At 28.7% G+C, this 16,963-nt stretch overlaps 1 protein-coding gene across 2 annotated transcripts in view; it reads right to left on the bottom strand.

Annotated features, from left to right (window-relative positions):
- LOC132930083 (leucine zipper putative tumor suppressor 2 homolog) overlaps window positions 1-15,634 on the bottom strand; it is a 46,651-nt gene extending 31,017 nt beyond the window's left edge. For both annotated transcript variants that reach the window (XM_060995751.1, XM_060995752.1), the window contains exon 1: window positions 15,355-15,634. The gene's annotated coding sequence lies outside the window, so the exon portion shown is untranslated. The remainder of the gene's footprint in view (window positions 1-15,354) is intronic.
- Between the last annotated feature and the right edge of the window lie 1,329 nt (window positions 15,635-16,963).

Raw genomic sequence — 16,963 nt, 5'->3', positions numbered from 1 at the left:
GTGAGTCATATACGATATAATATAATATTATATTTTTAATAATCCAAAGACCATATCTAACAGCTCACCCTGTACCTGTTAATATATGCTCAAGTATTTATCAATGCGTACAACTAAATACGATTTAAAGTCAATTTAGTGATGTCGTGGTTACTGCGCTAAAAAATAAACAAATATATATGCACGTTTCTTTCTCTTTCTCCGCACAAGACCAACTACAACTACAACAGAACAGCAACAGCAGCAGCTGCTATTGCTTTAAATATACATGTATAGGTATATAAATATATATTTATTTTGCTGTTATGAGTCGCCCAACGACGGTGGTACGCACGACCCGTGTCCAAAACGTCGAGGAAGTCACGTTTGGTCAATTAAAAAACACAAGCGTATATATTATACACAATAGCTGCAAAGTATATACGGCAAAGATTATAATATATATTATATATATTGTTATCGTCGTGTCGACGGAAACATGCATCGACCACGATGACGGAAGTTCAACCACTGCACAAACACATTATAATGTGTATAAAGCCATGTGGGTATATAAGATACGGTTAAATAATAATAAGTAATAATTTCGATACAAAGTATATACTGTACGATATGATAAACAGCGACGAGAATACTTATTAATTATTATATAGTTATTATATTATGTGTGTGTGATGCGTAAGTGTCGGAATATAAGCAGCGCGTTGATGTATGCATAATAAATATGTATAGGTATAGTTTAACAGAAAGAGAAAATCGTATTATTATTGTATTTTTAGATTCATAGCAATAGATATATATATATATATATTGGTTGTACAATAATAATATATGAGTGTCTAACTCTGAGTACTCTGACGTACACTTTAACAGCAGTAATAATACTACTTCAACTAGGGGGTGGTTTCTAGTAGCTAATTGGTTCTAGTTGGATTTTCTAACAATAAAAAGTAAATAATTCCCAGTACTTTTACAGTATGTTGATATTGACTTATAACTTATAAGTAAAGAACATATATTAATATTATAATAACTATTATATGATATATAGGTACCATAATTTACATTGTTTTCGACAAAATTAATTAAATTTACTGTATAACTTAAACAGAAAAATAAATTACAAATAACAAAATATAAATGTTAATATATAAAATAAAATTATAAAATATCCTTAAAAATATAGGCTAACTGTTTCCACGTATAATTGTTTTTCATATATCATTAAATTTATAACTCGTCTATCACTATAGTGATTTAGCTCAATGATGAAGTACACATTTGATACCTACTATAAACTGTAGAGCAACTTTCTGATTTTTGTTTTTGAAACGTCGTTTTTGTTTAACTACCACAGTTGATTTAAGTAAATTGAAAAACAAACAATGTTATCAACGTTTAAATACGTTGTTTAAAAGGTTAAGTGAACGTTAATTTACGAATATTTAAATAGCTGATATGGTATAATGTATACGTTGGTATATAGATGAATTCTTATTTCTTAATATATGGTTATGTTGAAACGATCTAAGGTGGCGGCATCACTAGCTTAACTAATGCCATTAAATGTTATGTATATGTACTATAATCATAAACCTAGGCAAATGTTAGAAAATTTAGTGCAAGCGATTTTCAACACATTTATTAATGGGATGTGCATATATCATAATAATTAAAAAAAAACTATAATATAAACTGAATTTTTAAGTTTCACCGTTATTTGAAATTAAAACCTATATAATAATATGTATATTGGTTATATTATATATATTTATATTGAATTCTGTAGGTGTGGCCTTGTTTTCTTTTTGGCACTGGTATATTGAAATACGATACTTACTATACTAAAAACAAGTATATATACGTAGATAGTTTGAAAAATAGATAATTCCTCAATTCAAATACTTATTAAATAATATGTATAGGTTTATTTATTGTAAAATTACCTATACGTACATAATATGTATAACACGTATTATCAATAATCAGAATTGTCAGTGATCTGCGTTATACAAATGTTTGTGTCTATAGTTCTATTTACAAGTAGTCATATAGCAATACAATAACAACGTTTATTTTGGAATCTGCAGAAATAATTTTTATTGATATTTTCACTGCATGCGGATATAGTGGATACATACAACACACGTATGTATTATATGCATTACACGTCATATAATAGCATTTTCAATCTTTGAATATGATATAAAATATGTGTATTATACATAAGTAACAGTATTCTATTGATACTCTAATTATAAACTATTATAGAATTAATTAGTTAAAAATTAATCTTCTCTCGTATAGTTTTCCAATAGGGACTTGTATACATATAATATACATTATGTATATAGGCTCACAAATTATCCAGCGTTCGTTTGTTGTGTCTACTGCTCATTCAATATACCGATAACACAATAAGGCATTGATTTTGGTTAGAAATTAAAACGAATAAATAATCACTCGGACAAAAATCGTTTCTGATGATTGTTGATAATATGTGTGTATACAACAAAAACGTGTTGTTTTTAAGAAACCGTACACGACATATATACAAAGAAATGTACTGCATGTACATAGTATATAAGATAATCTACCTACATTGATTTATGACCGACAAATCATTCATGTATGTTAAAATATAATAAACAATGACACAAAAACGAATACACTTAATTATACCTACTAGTACTCGGTAAAAACGATAATAGGTATATGAAGTTAAAGTCACTGTAGTTATAGAGTGCACGATAAATACTGATTTCGATAAAATCATATTTCAGTCTTAAGCTAGTAAGCTGTGTATAATTTCGACATCTTTATTAAGTAGTAAAAAAAATTCTATGTTATCAACGATAAGTCGTTTATTGTCGGTTTGAACAAAATTACACGTTCGAGGATTTATCGCACATTTTGCGGAAGGGATATTGGAGAAATAATAATCGGTACGTATGTATAGGTAATATAATAATTACATACATATTACACGTATATTCGTGTATAAATAAACGCGTATAATGTATATTCAATGTTGTATACGATAGTATGTGCAGTATTATTATATATTATTTTTGGCGCAATGTTGGGAGTTTAGGAGAACTGACTTCGGTAGTCACGATATCTACGATAAGATATAAGGATAGTTGCGAAATTTCATAAATTCTACAAATAAATTTTAAACATATTTATATAAATGCTTCGATGAATATATCATATTAAATGGTATAACATAAAATGGTCAAGTGGGCGGCTTGTATAGCTTTTACTGATTATGTGCTTATACCTAATGATACTATTAATATTAAAATATTATCAAACGTGCAGGTGAGAGGAATAATATATAATATATTATATTATAGTATTCAACTGCGTGCGTTTTATTCCACGCCGAGGTTATTTTATGTACCGAATAAGAGTTTTTTTTACAAAATCAGATATCGGTTGAGATAATGAATAACACTTTGGCGCCTATCGCACATAATCGCGGGCGTTATGTGTGTGCGTTTTCTGCTTTCTCTGTAGTTCAATATCGTATTGCTCGCGGTGACACGACTGGCTTATAACTAAATGTTTATAACGTGTATGACGTACGAGTATGTACTATGTATTTATATTTCTGTAATGCTGTATAATATAATATACAAGTATATATACAGTACATAGTGGTTACTGGTTATATATACTTATAAATAGGGTGATTCACCAAGCATGTTCAACTTAAAAGTTTTAATTTATACTTAATTGAAAATTTAAACGAGTAGTTTCTTAATTTTCAATTACACTAAGGTCTAAGAATAATATAATTTGTTTAAATTCATTTACAAAAATACAAAATATATGTAAAATCAGAACTAGTATTTATTATACTTGGACCAAATTATAAATATTGCTAGATTAATATTAACTATTAAAATGTTCAATCACATTAAATGATATGACCCCATATCTTCCAAATTTATTATTATATGGGCCTATATTATTATTATATTATTATTAGTACACAAACTTAAATAACTCTAAATCTACTCGTTCCAATTTTGATTATGGTATATTAAAATTTTCAGAAAAAATATCTACTAAATAATTTACACCAGCAAAGGTGCATTTTCATAGGATACTTCTAAGTAAAAGAAAAAATTTCAAAAATTTGGAAATATAATTCTTTAATTATATAAGGAATATTCATAAATTAAATTTTGAATAACTGCATTATCGAGGAATAAAAAAAGGGTAAACATGCTTATAGAATCATTCTGTACATCATTCGTAATAAAAGATACCGTCAAATTATACTCTTACTAGCAAATGCAAAATACGAATAATTTATAACAACAGTTACTGTAGATAATATTATACATGTGTATGTTGTTTATCATAATAATAGAATATCTGAATAGGCTGAATACATTTCCAATTTGCAGTGTCTATATGCTATATCAGATATCTACTGTCGTATAAGAAGTTTTTTCTTATTATTAATTGTTACAATGTATTGTGACGCACAGTCGGAGTATAAAGATTATTAAACAGACTAAATATTTCTGCAGTCTATTGGATTAGTTATTATAGAAGTTATACATACGTTCTAAATCAAAAAATACGAATAAAAAACAAAAACCACAATTTGCGGTCATTATTCGTCGGGCAGTGTCAGTGAAAGCTGGGTCAGTACACCACATCGTTTGTCAACCACAGAACGATTATCAAGAATGATAACACAATAATTTTAAGACGAAAAATAGTGACTATACCAGCATGGAGTATTTTTGAAATTTAACGAAACATAAGAACTGTACGATTCACACGTTTTCAATAATGAAAAATCGAAATCTACTCTTCGCCATGTGAATATACTATCGTGTATATATTTTATTCTTTTGCCCACACAAAATCTTACATGCCACTATACGCATATATAAAAGTATAGTATACAGTGACTGTAGTAACAATTATACTATGTTTATGCAATATATTCTACGGATATATGAGTTTACTCGATAACTACAAAAGAAATATAAAAATATATAATCATCTTTTTAAAATTTTCGTCGAATAAACTACGATATAACACTATACTAACCTGTACCAAAATTAAAAATAAAACATGGTTTAAATATTATGTTGCTATAGAATTTAAATTTATCAATTTTTTTTATTGTTTATTTGTTTGTTATAATTTGTAATAATTTTCCGATCATTCTTTATACTCATAACAATAATTATTATATTTATGTATTATTATAACCAGGGCTCGAGACTTAAAGCATTTGCTTATTTTTATGGATTGACTTAAAATGTAGCAGATTACTATGGAAGTGTATGTCATGTTACAATACGTTAAATTATGAAGTTGAAGTATGAAAGTGTTTTTTTTCTTTTTCCAGTAATAATGGGGTAGTGCCAATTAAAATAAAAATGATTAGTTAAGTTAGTATGTAGTGATTTCAGCTTTGATAGCCAAAACAGCTAGCTAGTACAATTTTCCGGGATATATTGACATTTACGTACTGCTTTAGATATCGCATTGTTTTAATGACATAAAAGTAGAACCCTTTAATATTCAAAACTAAAAAATATAATTGGATTTCCCTGCGTGACTTATTATTGACTAGTAATGACTACCATCCAAAATATATTTTGTGTCCATAATATGTATAATAACTAAAAAGAAATATGATACTTTAATATAATTTTCTTTTATACTTATACACTAATATATTTGAATTATTTCAGTAAAAAAAAAAAACTTTATACTAAATTAATTACAATATACAAAGTTTCTTAGTTTATTCCAATTCATTTATAAATTATGAATAATTAAAATACTTTGTTTATTTTTTCAATATAATTGTAGTATAAATTTTGAATATTTAAACATCATTTTAGTGCACTTTATTATTTTTTTCTTATTTTATCAGTTTTAATGTAGTAGTGTTAAACAAAACAGAAGAAGCATAGTTAGTGCATCGGCTATATTATTATTATTATGTAAGCACTATAACAATATTGCAGATATCACTATCAATCTCCGAACTCTGATTATGTATAACAGTAATATTATTATATATAAGATATATAAATGTATGATAGACTCCGAGTAATATCGTCGTTGAATGGTGATCTGGGTTATTCTCCTGCGGGGCGCATTTGACCCATATATATCAGCAGTTGTAGTTTTTCGAATACGCCACCGATGCCGCCTCATGCACCTCTATTATAGATATAGGTACTGATGTAGATATATATAATACAAGAAAAGTTGCTTTCTCTCTCACGTTTATGCTACGTGCTGTTTTTTAATACTTAAAAATCGTGACTGGACCCCGCGCAGTTGAGTAATCCGCAAGGTACCTATCCTTATCTCGCACACAAATCCTACATACTCCTCTTGTGCATGTTTCTATGTATGTGTGTGTATGTGTGGACACCGCCTAGCGTCATCGTCACAGAGAGAGATGGAAATAGAAAAAAATGTAAAATATAACTGTTGCCTCGACATTATACACACACACACACACACACACACACACACACACACACACACACACACACAAACACGCATAGTATCATGACCTCTCTGAGGCAAACATATATTATTATTATGCTCTCTTGTCCTGGTGCTGCACTGGCTCTATTCGGATCGTGTGTGTTGTAATTAATTTTTATCGTTGAGAGACGGTCTATATAGTACATGATCGACACTCGACGGGAGGGCACTAAGCGCAGTATGTTTATAATACACTACGAATATTTGGTGTATAGTATGTGACGTAAGGGATGTTTGTACGTGAAGGTTCACTCGTATATTGCTATCGCAGAATCTCCCGCTGAGAATTTGTATACAATCGGTGACCTCAACTGCTATCGTCACCGTGTGTGTACTTTGTACAGTGTGTGGGATACTAAACAAATTAAAATAATATAGAAGTTGTACTATATTATGTATATTAATATGACTTATAATATAGATTCTACACTCTATACCTACAGTGATTGAAAATATATTATGGACGACAATTAATATTTATTACTATACACTAGATATATAGAATATAATATGTACATTTTTATATGTACTCATACTATCCGCGACAAAAAAATAGTAATACTCAAAACGAGTCTATACTTCAGCCCACAATAAGAAAAGTAAACTGTGTTTAGAGTTTCCGACCAAAACGTGTCTGAATTAACGTATCTCCCACCCATTAGATGGTACGAACAACATTGGCGTCAGTCAACATCGGTCGCTGCCGTAAATCTATAAGCGCGAAACGGTTTATTTCTCTGAGTTCTCTCGTGGACCGAAGAATAGAATGAAAATGCACAGTTGTTAAATTAGTTTTAAAAAAGAAAAAACCTAAAACACCACAGACTCGCGAGCCATATGTGGGGCCGTCGTCGGTAAATGTATTGTTAAAATTATAGGTGGCCAGCTCGCGCGCACAGGATTTTCTAGTGGAGCATAGAATAACACACTATAGTTATGCCTATATTGCAAGATTACACCCGCCCATCTGACACTACATGTCTACATAATCCCCTCTTTATATTATATTACATGAATAAATATCTATAACATACTAGAATAAAGTATTATTTTAATCTCTGTATGCACAGCAATAATGCGTCAATGTTTTCCATAAGTATACAGTATATACGTAGTTTTGTGCTTCAAATCGACAAATAAAGGCGTACAAACTTTTTTTGAACCAATTCTGTTTTCGTAAATATATATTATTATTACACATACATAGCTTATTTATCATTTTGTCAATATACTCAACTCTGTACAATGTATTCAAATTGAATAATTCAATAACACTAAAAAATAATAATAATAATAAATAAAACGTTACACCATCATGAACGTTTCACGGGGTACATACGGGAAAAGTAAAATGAACAAAATAATGCAAAATATGATTTTAATAAGTGGTAATTAATCCAATATATTTGTTTAACTTAATATGATATAAGTACCTACCTAATTATTCTACAGACTAACTGTCGCATCGATTTTTTTTTCTAAAATTATTTCCTATAAATAACAAACGTAGTGCTTACCTATATTATGTTATAATTAATGTAATCGCTAATTATTAAAAATCTACTAAAGTATTGATCATAATAGACATATAAATGTGTTGATTAGTACCTAATGACAAACAATCGGCAAGACTGATATATTTTACAAATAAAAATAAAACGTTTTAACAAAATAACGTCGAGAAATAATTACAGCAATTATTATTCTTTATAAATTGTATAATATAATTAAAAAATAACAGTACTATTTTAGCAGATAAGTGCGTTTTACGTGCGTTGAATCACATTGTAATGCTGTTTACGTGTATTCAATTTCAAATCATTTAAATATCACAATAAAAGCAATGATTTAAAAATAAAATGCGTCCAAATTTTAAATTGTCTTTAGTTTAAGATTTTTGTATTAGAGCTTTTGTTTATTAAGAAATAAGAACAAAAATAAAATAAATCAATGATTTAAAACTACACTTTCATTTTTATTTTCGTTCACCTGCCAACAGACACACATACATGCATATTGCATATTAAATATGTGCACTTGACATTGAATAAGACACCTCGTCGTCCATTGACCTTAAAATACATCTCCTGAAGGTGCTTATTATTTACGAACATGACCTAACAAACTATCAAATTTAAGACTATATATAGAGATCGCATCCAAAAAAATAATACATTATTATTATTATTTTTATTTTTGATAAAAGTTAGCCATTACTCGAGTGTAATAATAATTTAATATCCACGCGCATCGTGATCGTTGTCTTTTGTTTAAAATTTCCAATTTATTCTAAATACATTATATGATACGACCGCGTACTTAAACCTAGGTACATATATTATACGCGATTTCATGTTGTCCTCAAATTGTTTTTATTGTAATTTAGTCCATTTATAACGGGACACATTGTGTGCGAGTGCGATACATATTGTATCGCAACAGATATATCAATTATAATAAATCAGCCTGCCAACAGAGCACACGTGCACTTTCTCCGATCGTGTCACAATTAATCTATTGCTTTGCGCGCTTTTGCGCAACGCTGCGCTGGATTTAGTCTGCAAAAAAATACATGTGTTCACTGTTCACTATACAAATAAATTATGTGATAGGACGTTATAATAATACAGTTTATGGAAAATATCATAACTACCTATTATATATAATATAATATATATTATATAATCTATATATGGGTATAAATGTATAATGTATATATAAGATATACTGTAAGTACTATTTTATCTACATAGTATAATGATAATAATAATAGTAATATATATGAATTGGATGAGTCTGGGTACCGTGTAAAACGACACGATGATACAAATCATACTAGTGCAGTTAATAAATTTAACAAACATAATGCAGCAAAAGAGTAGAGACATGATCGTCCAAACATTCAAGTAAAGTATCGCGTTGCTATTTATGTGTTTAACGTGAAAATAAAACTAAGTTGGACCTGATAATATATTTAGGACATTTGCTTTCAACATTTCCCCTTTAAGCATACATATTTCATCCCTCGTATATTAAAAATAAGTACAAAAACTAGTTTTGATGTTTTAATAATAATTAATAAAAAATCTAATAGTGCGCGGGAAATTAAAACTTGATAACATGTTCATATACCGCTTTATAAATACAACTTGTCGAAAAAAATCAATTTAGTTCGGCGCAGCTGTAATATAATATAGTTAGGGATGTCACGCCTGACGAAATTTTCAGCAGTCATTATACTATATGCTGGCACAGCATGAATATTTAAAATATTCTATACTATTCTAAGGAAGGGGGGAGGGGTAGTCAAGGTTCGATGCCAACAAACCGACAAACCACCGCACTGGAGCTTTCGTGATAGAGCATATATTATATTATATATAAATCGCTATACCCATCATGAACGACAGGTCATCATGGATACAGAATTGTCTTATTATTATATGTTAGTCTACTTAAATAACGTTTTTCCAACTCATCTCATTAAAATTATTACAGAAATTGTACTTTTGAAAAATTAATACTATTTTGTTTAATCAAATAAAATTGTATGAAAAGTATCAAATTTGTAAGTCCCATTATTCTAAAATAATTAAAAGTTAATTTTATAATTCATATTAAGTTGGTTAATGTAGGTATATTAAACAATTTTAGTTATTCATAATTTGTATATAACAAAAATCTTTAGATATTGTTACCACAATTTTTAAAATAGACAAAAAATAACGAAATTAATTATTTGCAAGTATTAACGGAGTGTATAAAGTATATGTTTATACTCAATTCATTGTAACCTAACCTTGAACGGCTCCAACAAAGTGTGATGAAGGAGGATATAAAAGATACGGTCCGGGGACTATTAATGTACCTAAGACACATGCAAAAAATGACCAGTTTTCTTATGCAAAATCAAACTAATTTCTATGTTAAGAATAAAAACATGTCTAAATCTAAAATTTGTTTTAGTTAAACTAAACTAATCGGTTGAACAACTAAAATGAAATCAACATTGAGTATAAAATAATGAAACATTTATTTAGGTATATATAACCATAATATCTCCTAATAGACTAAACTTCTTCACAGAGAAAATTTTAAAATATAGCTCCTGAAAAATACTTTTACGCTTTTTTTTTAATCTCCTAAATAAGTGTACATCACTGTATAGTATGCAAAGGATAAATTTGTACTTTCTATGGTACATAAGTATCCGTTAAAAACTATGGTCAATGCATTATTATACATTTGTACTATTTACGGGTTATAGTATATCCAAAACAATAAATTATTCAAATACTTACACCACAGCAGCATTCTAAGTAGTGAGTTATACAATATAAATTCAGAAGAAAAACTTGTGATATTCGTTATGTAATATATTAGCCTATAAACATTTCTTTCATAAACAAATCATGTGAAAAAAATTTAGAATAACTGTAATAATAATATAAGATGATAATAATATCTGTATCTCACGAATGCGGTGTTGATATCACAGAGAGAATTGTTCATGATAACTGATAAGTAATCTACTTATCTATAGGTAAATTTTAAATTATAACACAGTAGAATGTAGATACACATCAAACGAGTTTTATTTTTGCAACAACGGCTATTAGACCGATCAAAGAGGCCGTATGTGTCGGTGTGTTTAATATAAATATAATCAACAAAAATACTATTCAAATTCATATAATAGGTATTCATATAATTTTAACATACTTATACCTTTCAATAATATCAAATATACATAAACCTATATATACACAATATTTTATTCAAAAATAGTCCAAATTAGATATTAAGATGAGGAAGTTTGATACCGCTCAACTATACGGTTAGTGTTAGCACTCAGCAATTATAAAAATAAAACTAAAAAAAAATTCCTTATGTCCATAAATAACTGTAAAAGAGTCGAAATATTTTAAAATTGTATTATGTATAAAAAAAATGATCATTTAAACATTTGGTAAAAATTTCAATTATCCAAAGTCATTCGTTACAGCTAATAAATAGTAGTATTGTAATAATTAATAACTTTTACAAATATATTATGATAGGTGAAATTTATTTTTGGCAAAAATTAGTTCAATCTACCGCATTACTAACAGAAAAATAAATTACTAATAACTATAATATAACAATATATATATATCATAAAATATCTTTAAAAATATAAACTAACCGTCATCGATCAGAATTGTTTTTCGTGAATGATTTATCATTGAATTCAAATTTAACACATCCATTACAGTGACCTACTCAATGACAAGTTACGCTAGAAACCTACTATACAGCAGAGCAATTTCTCCAGTTTTTTTATCATTAATTTTAATAGGTTAATTATAAAATGAAACGAAGATTTATATAGGTACTTCCTATATTTATATCGTTATCACAAAATAGAATAACACTGAATACACAATTTGCATGTACTAAAAACCAAATAGCGTTAGTGCGACATACAAATATTATTATATAAATATTAATTGAACATATGACATGTCAACAACATTTAAAAAACTCTAAATGATGATATGTTGATAAATATATCAAAGTTTAAGGGTGAATATTAAATAATATTATGATAGTCATAACTTCCCACACAATAATTTTAAATGTAAGCACCGCAATGCTAGATAGAAAAATAAAAAACGAATGAATACCTAATATGATATCGGTGGTGTAATAGAGTTGAATAATTAGTTTTCAAATAATAATAATACAAATATTTAAATTTAGGAAACTGACAATCAAAATTATACCATAGTCAGGTGCGGATTTAGGGGGGGCTATGGGTGCTCGGACACCCCCTGTCATCTAAGCCACCAAAAAATAAAGTTATATTATAAATTATATTATTTATTTTTTAAAATAAAAATAATAATATCGGTGCTTTCCGCTATTATCGTACAACTATTTGTAATTGCAGGTTATCGATATTCGATAATTATTATTATTTGATCGATATTCACGATTAATTTTTATACTATTATTTTATTAATATTTATAAGAAATGAATGTTATTTTTAAGTTAATAAATATTGATGTTTGATAAAAATGTTAGCTCTAATAAATTAAATAGAAAGTAGAAAGGTATAACATTTTTTTTCGAGCGCCCCCTATTAAAATTTTATGGATCCGCGCCTGACCATGGTTATTCAATCGACAAAAATCAGAGTTTAATAGTCCAAAACATAATATATCTGATTTACCTACTACCTACTTCAGAATACAAGTGTAAAGTGAATAATTACTCCGTGTCTACAGTCAATGAGTAATATTTTAATACAATCGACAACTGAATATTTTTTTTATTTAGTGGCATATAATATAACTTATAAGTTATTGATTACGATGTCGACTTTGGTGAGAGAAAAGAGCCTTTGTTCCTTATTTTTAAGTACAAAAATGTCTTGTCTACCCGCACAGCTCTGACTCGCGTCTTATGTGATTAGAATATGGTGACGGCGTCTGTGGCCTCGAAAGGTCAAACCGTAAGTATATATATATATATATATATGTGTGTGTATTTCTACTAGACGTTCCTACTGGAATATAAAGATTTATAAAAAAATAACATATTTTTTATGCAGCCGTTTATATGTGTTATATACACGTTAATGTGTCCGCTGGACTTCCAAAACGGGAGGACCGGTGCCTCGTTTGCAAACCAGTATTTTCAGCAGCAAAATGTCATTCCATCGGGACTGCACAATTCCGTTCGTTTCATCTCTACATTATGTTAATGTTGCGGTAAAACCGGTCACCCAAAAGTACAAGTATGACCCAGTACACGCGCGCTTTCCCCCACTCAATAGGGAATGTATAAGGGGATAAAATCCTTTGTAACTATATATATACACACACATTTTATTATAATAAAATCCTATACAATTAAGTTTCTAAATATATTATTGAAGATATGATGACCCACGATGAGGTGAATTTTCAGCAAATAAGTTTATATATCGATAGAGTTCATACACTGTATCTTACTAAAAATTGAATCCCAAACTTAATTTAAAGACGCATATGACATACACATTATTAGTATCCGATTGTAAAAAAAATAAAAATGATAATCATAACAACCTAAAAACATTAAACACGTTTATAGTAATGGCTGATGATGAAATACTGAACAGTTATTTATTAAACTCGTCGATACCAATATAATAGTACTTGTAAGTTGTAACAAGCTATATCGTCTCATATTTCCGAATAGGAAAATGTTTACCCGACCGCGCAATTAACCATAATCAATCACCGTTAAATGTTAACAGTTTTAAATTTCGAAACCAGTTATTCCATTCGAATCAATGACAATAACACTAGGATTTGAATTGTTTCATTTTTTACATAAATCTTGAAATTTTAATCGACTCGTTCTCAATTTGGTAAATTAGGAATTGAATTTCAATAGATCGACATTTCTTTATACCATCGTAACTGGTAACTATATTAAATTGGAAAAAGTAAATAATAAAAACGGAAATACAACAGTACCTATAGGCTATATTACTAATACTTTTTTTCCCCAAATATAACTAATACCTATATATATGAAATATACATTCAAATATTAAAAATCTTTTATTTAAAATATTTCAATAGCGTGTATACAATATAAACAAATAATTCAACTAATCAATAATCTATATACATAATATAAATGTTGATATATTATCTATATATATATAAATGATAATTTATGACGATAAATTTTTTATAAATTTTTTGATATATACCTATAATACATTAACGTTTTTACCACATATTTATTGTTATTTTCGAAATTTTATAAAGATAACAATTTTTTCTTTTTAATTATCATATCTCAAGTTGATTACGTTATTGAAATTAAAAATAATTTGTAACTTTAAACGTAAATAAAATAATTTAGCTGTATCGTCTAAATGTATACACAGATCACAGAATTCGTTAAGATAATTATTTTCTTACAAGCAACGTTTTACTGCCACCAATCATCGATTTTAAAACACAAATGAAAACAATCAAATGAAAAGTTAATATTTTTGTAGTGTTTAATGGAGTGGTGTTGAGGGGAGAGTTTACAACGTAACAAATATTTTTAAAATATATAACAAACAAAAAAATAATCCAAATTATTTATTTATTTAAAAACAGGCATATACGCAAAGAAGAAATTTAAATTTACCAATAAATTACGCAGTTTGACAAATAATCGATCGTACTATCGTAGATATATATAATATCAAATAACATGATCATAAACGATATTTATTATAGGCTCAAAACGGGGTCGTACATTCGAAAAAATAAAAATATATAATACACGTATTAATATTATTTTTATTACCATCGAAGAATAAATTGTTAATTGCACATAAATCTCGGTCCTCTTTGGAATGTTTACAATCACCCGGATCTCGCGCGGGTGTCCATTTTCCACGGCAAAACACGTAATTTCCTCATAAAAAAAAAAATAAAACCCACTTGTACTACACACATTTTCCACAAGTGGGTCTCTCACGCAACTCGTAGTATTATACTATAGTAGGTATTAGGAAGATATCTATTGTCTAAATATTTATAAGTATAAAATACAGATAACATATTTAATAAACTGTATATTATATAGTGTAGTAGATGAGTTAATCGATTTTATAATGCACATATATTGGAAATAGGACCCAAAACATTTTGATTTTCGAGGGTTTACGATTGGTTTTCCTCTGGTTCGTTGAGCTTGTAATGTACGCAGAATATATAGTCGATATCGACGAAGAGTTATAATTATAATAATACATAATTTTACTTACGTGAATAAAATTATAAACTTCAAATCCCGGCGATAAGAGCGTATGTCTGTGATTCTTATATTCGTGGTCTCGTGAGCTGAAATAGTAAACGGCGGGAAAAAAAATCACGATTTTCTAGTCGAAAAATTATTTCGGAAAAAAACGACCGTGCTATTATGCGTAAACTCGCGGGGGTGGCGGAGTCGCGCATACACGCGCAAAACCTATTCGATAACGTCGCTGGTGGTGACCGACCGTCGACTACTTGCGTATTCGACTTACTACACCACTGCGGTCCGTGCGCCCGAGGTGGTCTTTGGCGGCGGCACTTCGCGCGGGGCGACCGGTTCGACTGTTGCGCACGCGCGACCGTGCGTGCGTTCCTCCCGGCTCACAGCTGTTTTTCTCGTGTGGGTCACTGTCGTCGCAAACTGTCCTCGACATAAACAAAACAACTCACATACCGCGTCGTATTCATAATATTATTAAACTACCAACTACCATAATATTATACAATATACCTGATACGCTATCATAATTCACAATTGTCAGGTTGGTGACTTAGAGTAAACATGATGTATAGCTTCCATAAGTTCTTACAATTTTAGAATAAAATACTTAGAAAATATTAAATCTAGGTATGCAATAAAATCGTATCTACCAACGACAAAATTATGATCGTTTTTTCTTAGAACCCATTCGGGGATATCTTATTTCAAACGCACTATAGGAACATTGAATAATAAGAGTCATTTTGGAACACACTCGAGGAAACACAAAACTCGTATGCAAAGTTTGTACGCCACAAAAGTCAAACACTTAATTTTAAACTTTAAAAGAGTTGTTTTACATTTTCAAACTTGTAAGTAGTATAAAGACATAAAGTATTTATAATCTACTGTGTTTGTATTCCAAGTGTATTACGATGTATTAACAATAATTATTAAGCCACTAAATCGGTTGATTTTTAAATTTAAACAAAAATCACATTGAAAGCTACTAAGTACTCAAAATCTCGAACTGACCGAACAGTCAAACATTAAACATAACCATAATATAATATCAACTGTTTGAGTAAGTAATGCACTATATAGTGCGAGTGTACACCGAATATGACTTATACTTTATAGTTAGTAGTGAACTAGAGAATGTAAGCTATGCGATAATAAAAATAACTCGTATTTTAGTGTTTTAATTTGATTGTTATCTGTAGGTATTCTGTTGTATTATTAACACTGTAGTGTATACTGTTACTGTATAAATGTACATTGAATGAATACATCTTATTCAGTTATGGACAGTGACGTAAATACGGTGGTGTACAACAGTGCATTTGCACCCCTTACCAATATAATTATAGCAGGTGCAAAGATATGCGTTTGCACCTGCTGAAATAAACTGAACTCAAAAATCAAAATTTTATAAAAATATAATCCTATTTAATTGTTATATCGAATTTTTTGATAATGTTTTTGATTGAAATGTTATTGTTATGTTATGTTTATACTTTACACCCAGGGGGCTCCAAGACTTAGTTGGGGGGACTAAATCATACTTTTCACAAAACTTTATATCAAAAAATATAATATGTATTATATATTCTTAGGAGGAAGGGGCTGGAGCCGTACCT

This window comes from Rhopalosiphum padi, chromosome 4 (genome assembly GCF_020882245.1).
Source record: "Rhopalosiphum padi isolate XX-2018 chromosome 4, ASM2088224v1, whole genome shotgun sequence".
NCBI classification, from domain to species: domain Eukaryota; kingdom Metazoa; phylum Arthropoda; class Insecta; order Hemiptera; family Aphididae; genus Rhopalosiphum; species Rhopalosiphum padi.
The sequence above is the reverse complement of the archived record's forward strand: the minus strand, read 5'-3'. Positions and strand labels throughout refer to the sequence as shown.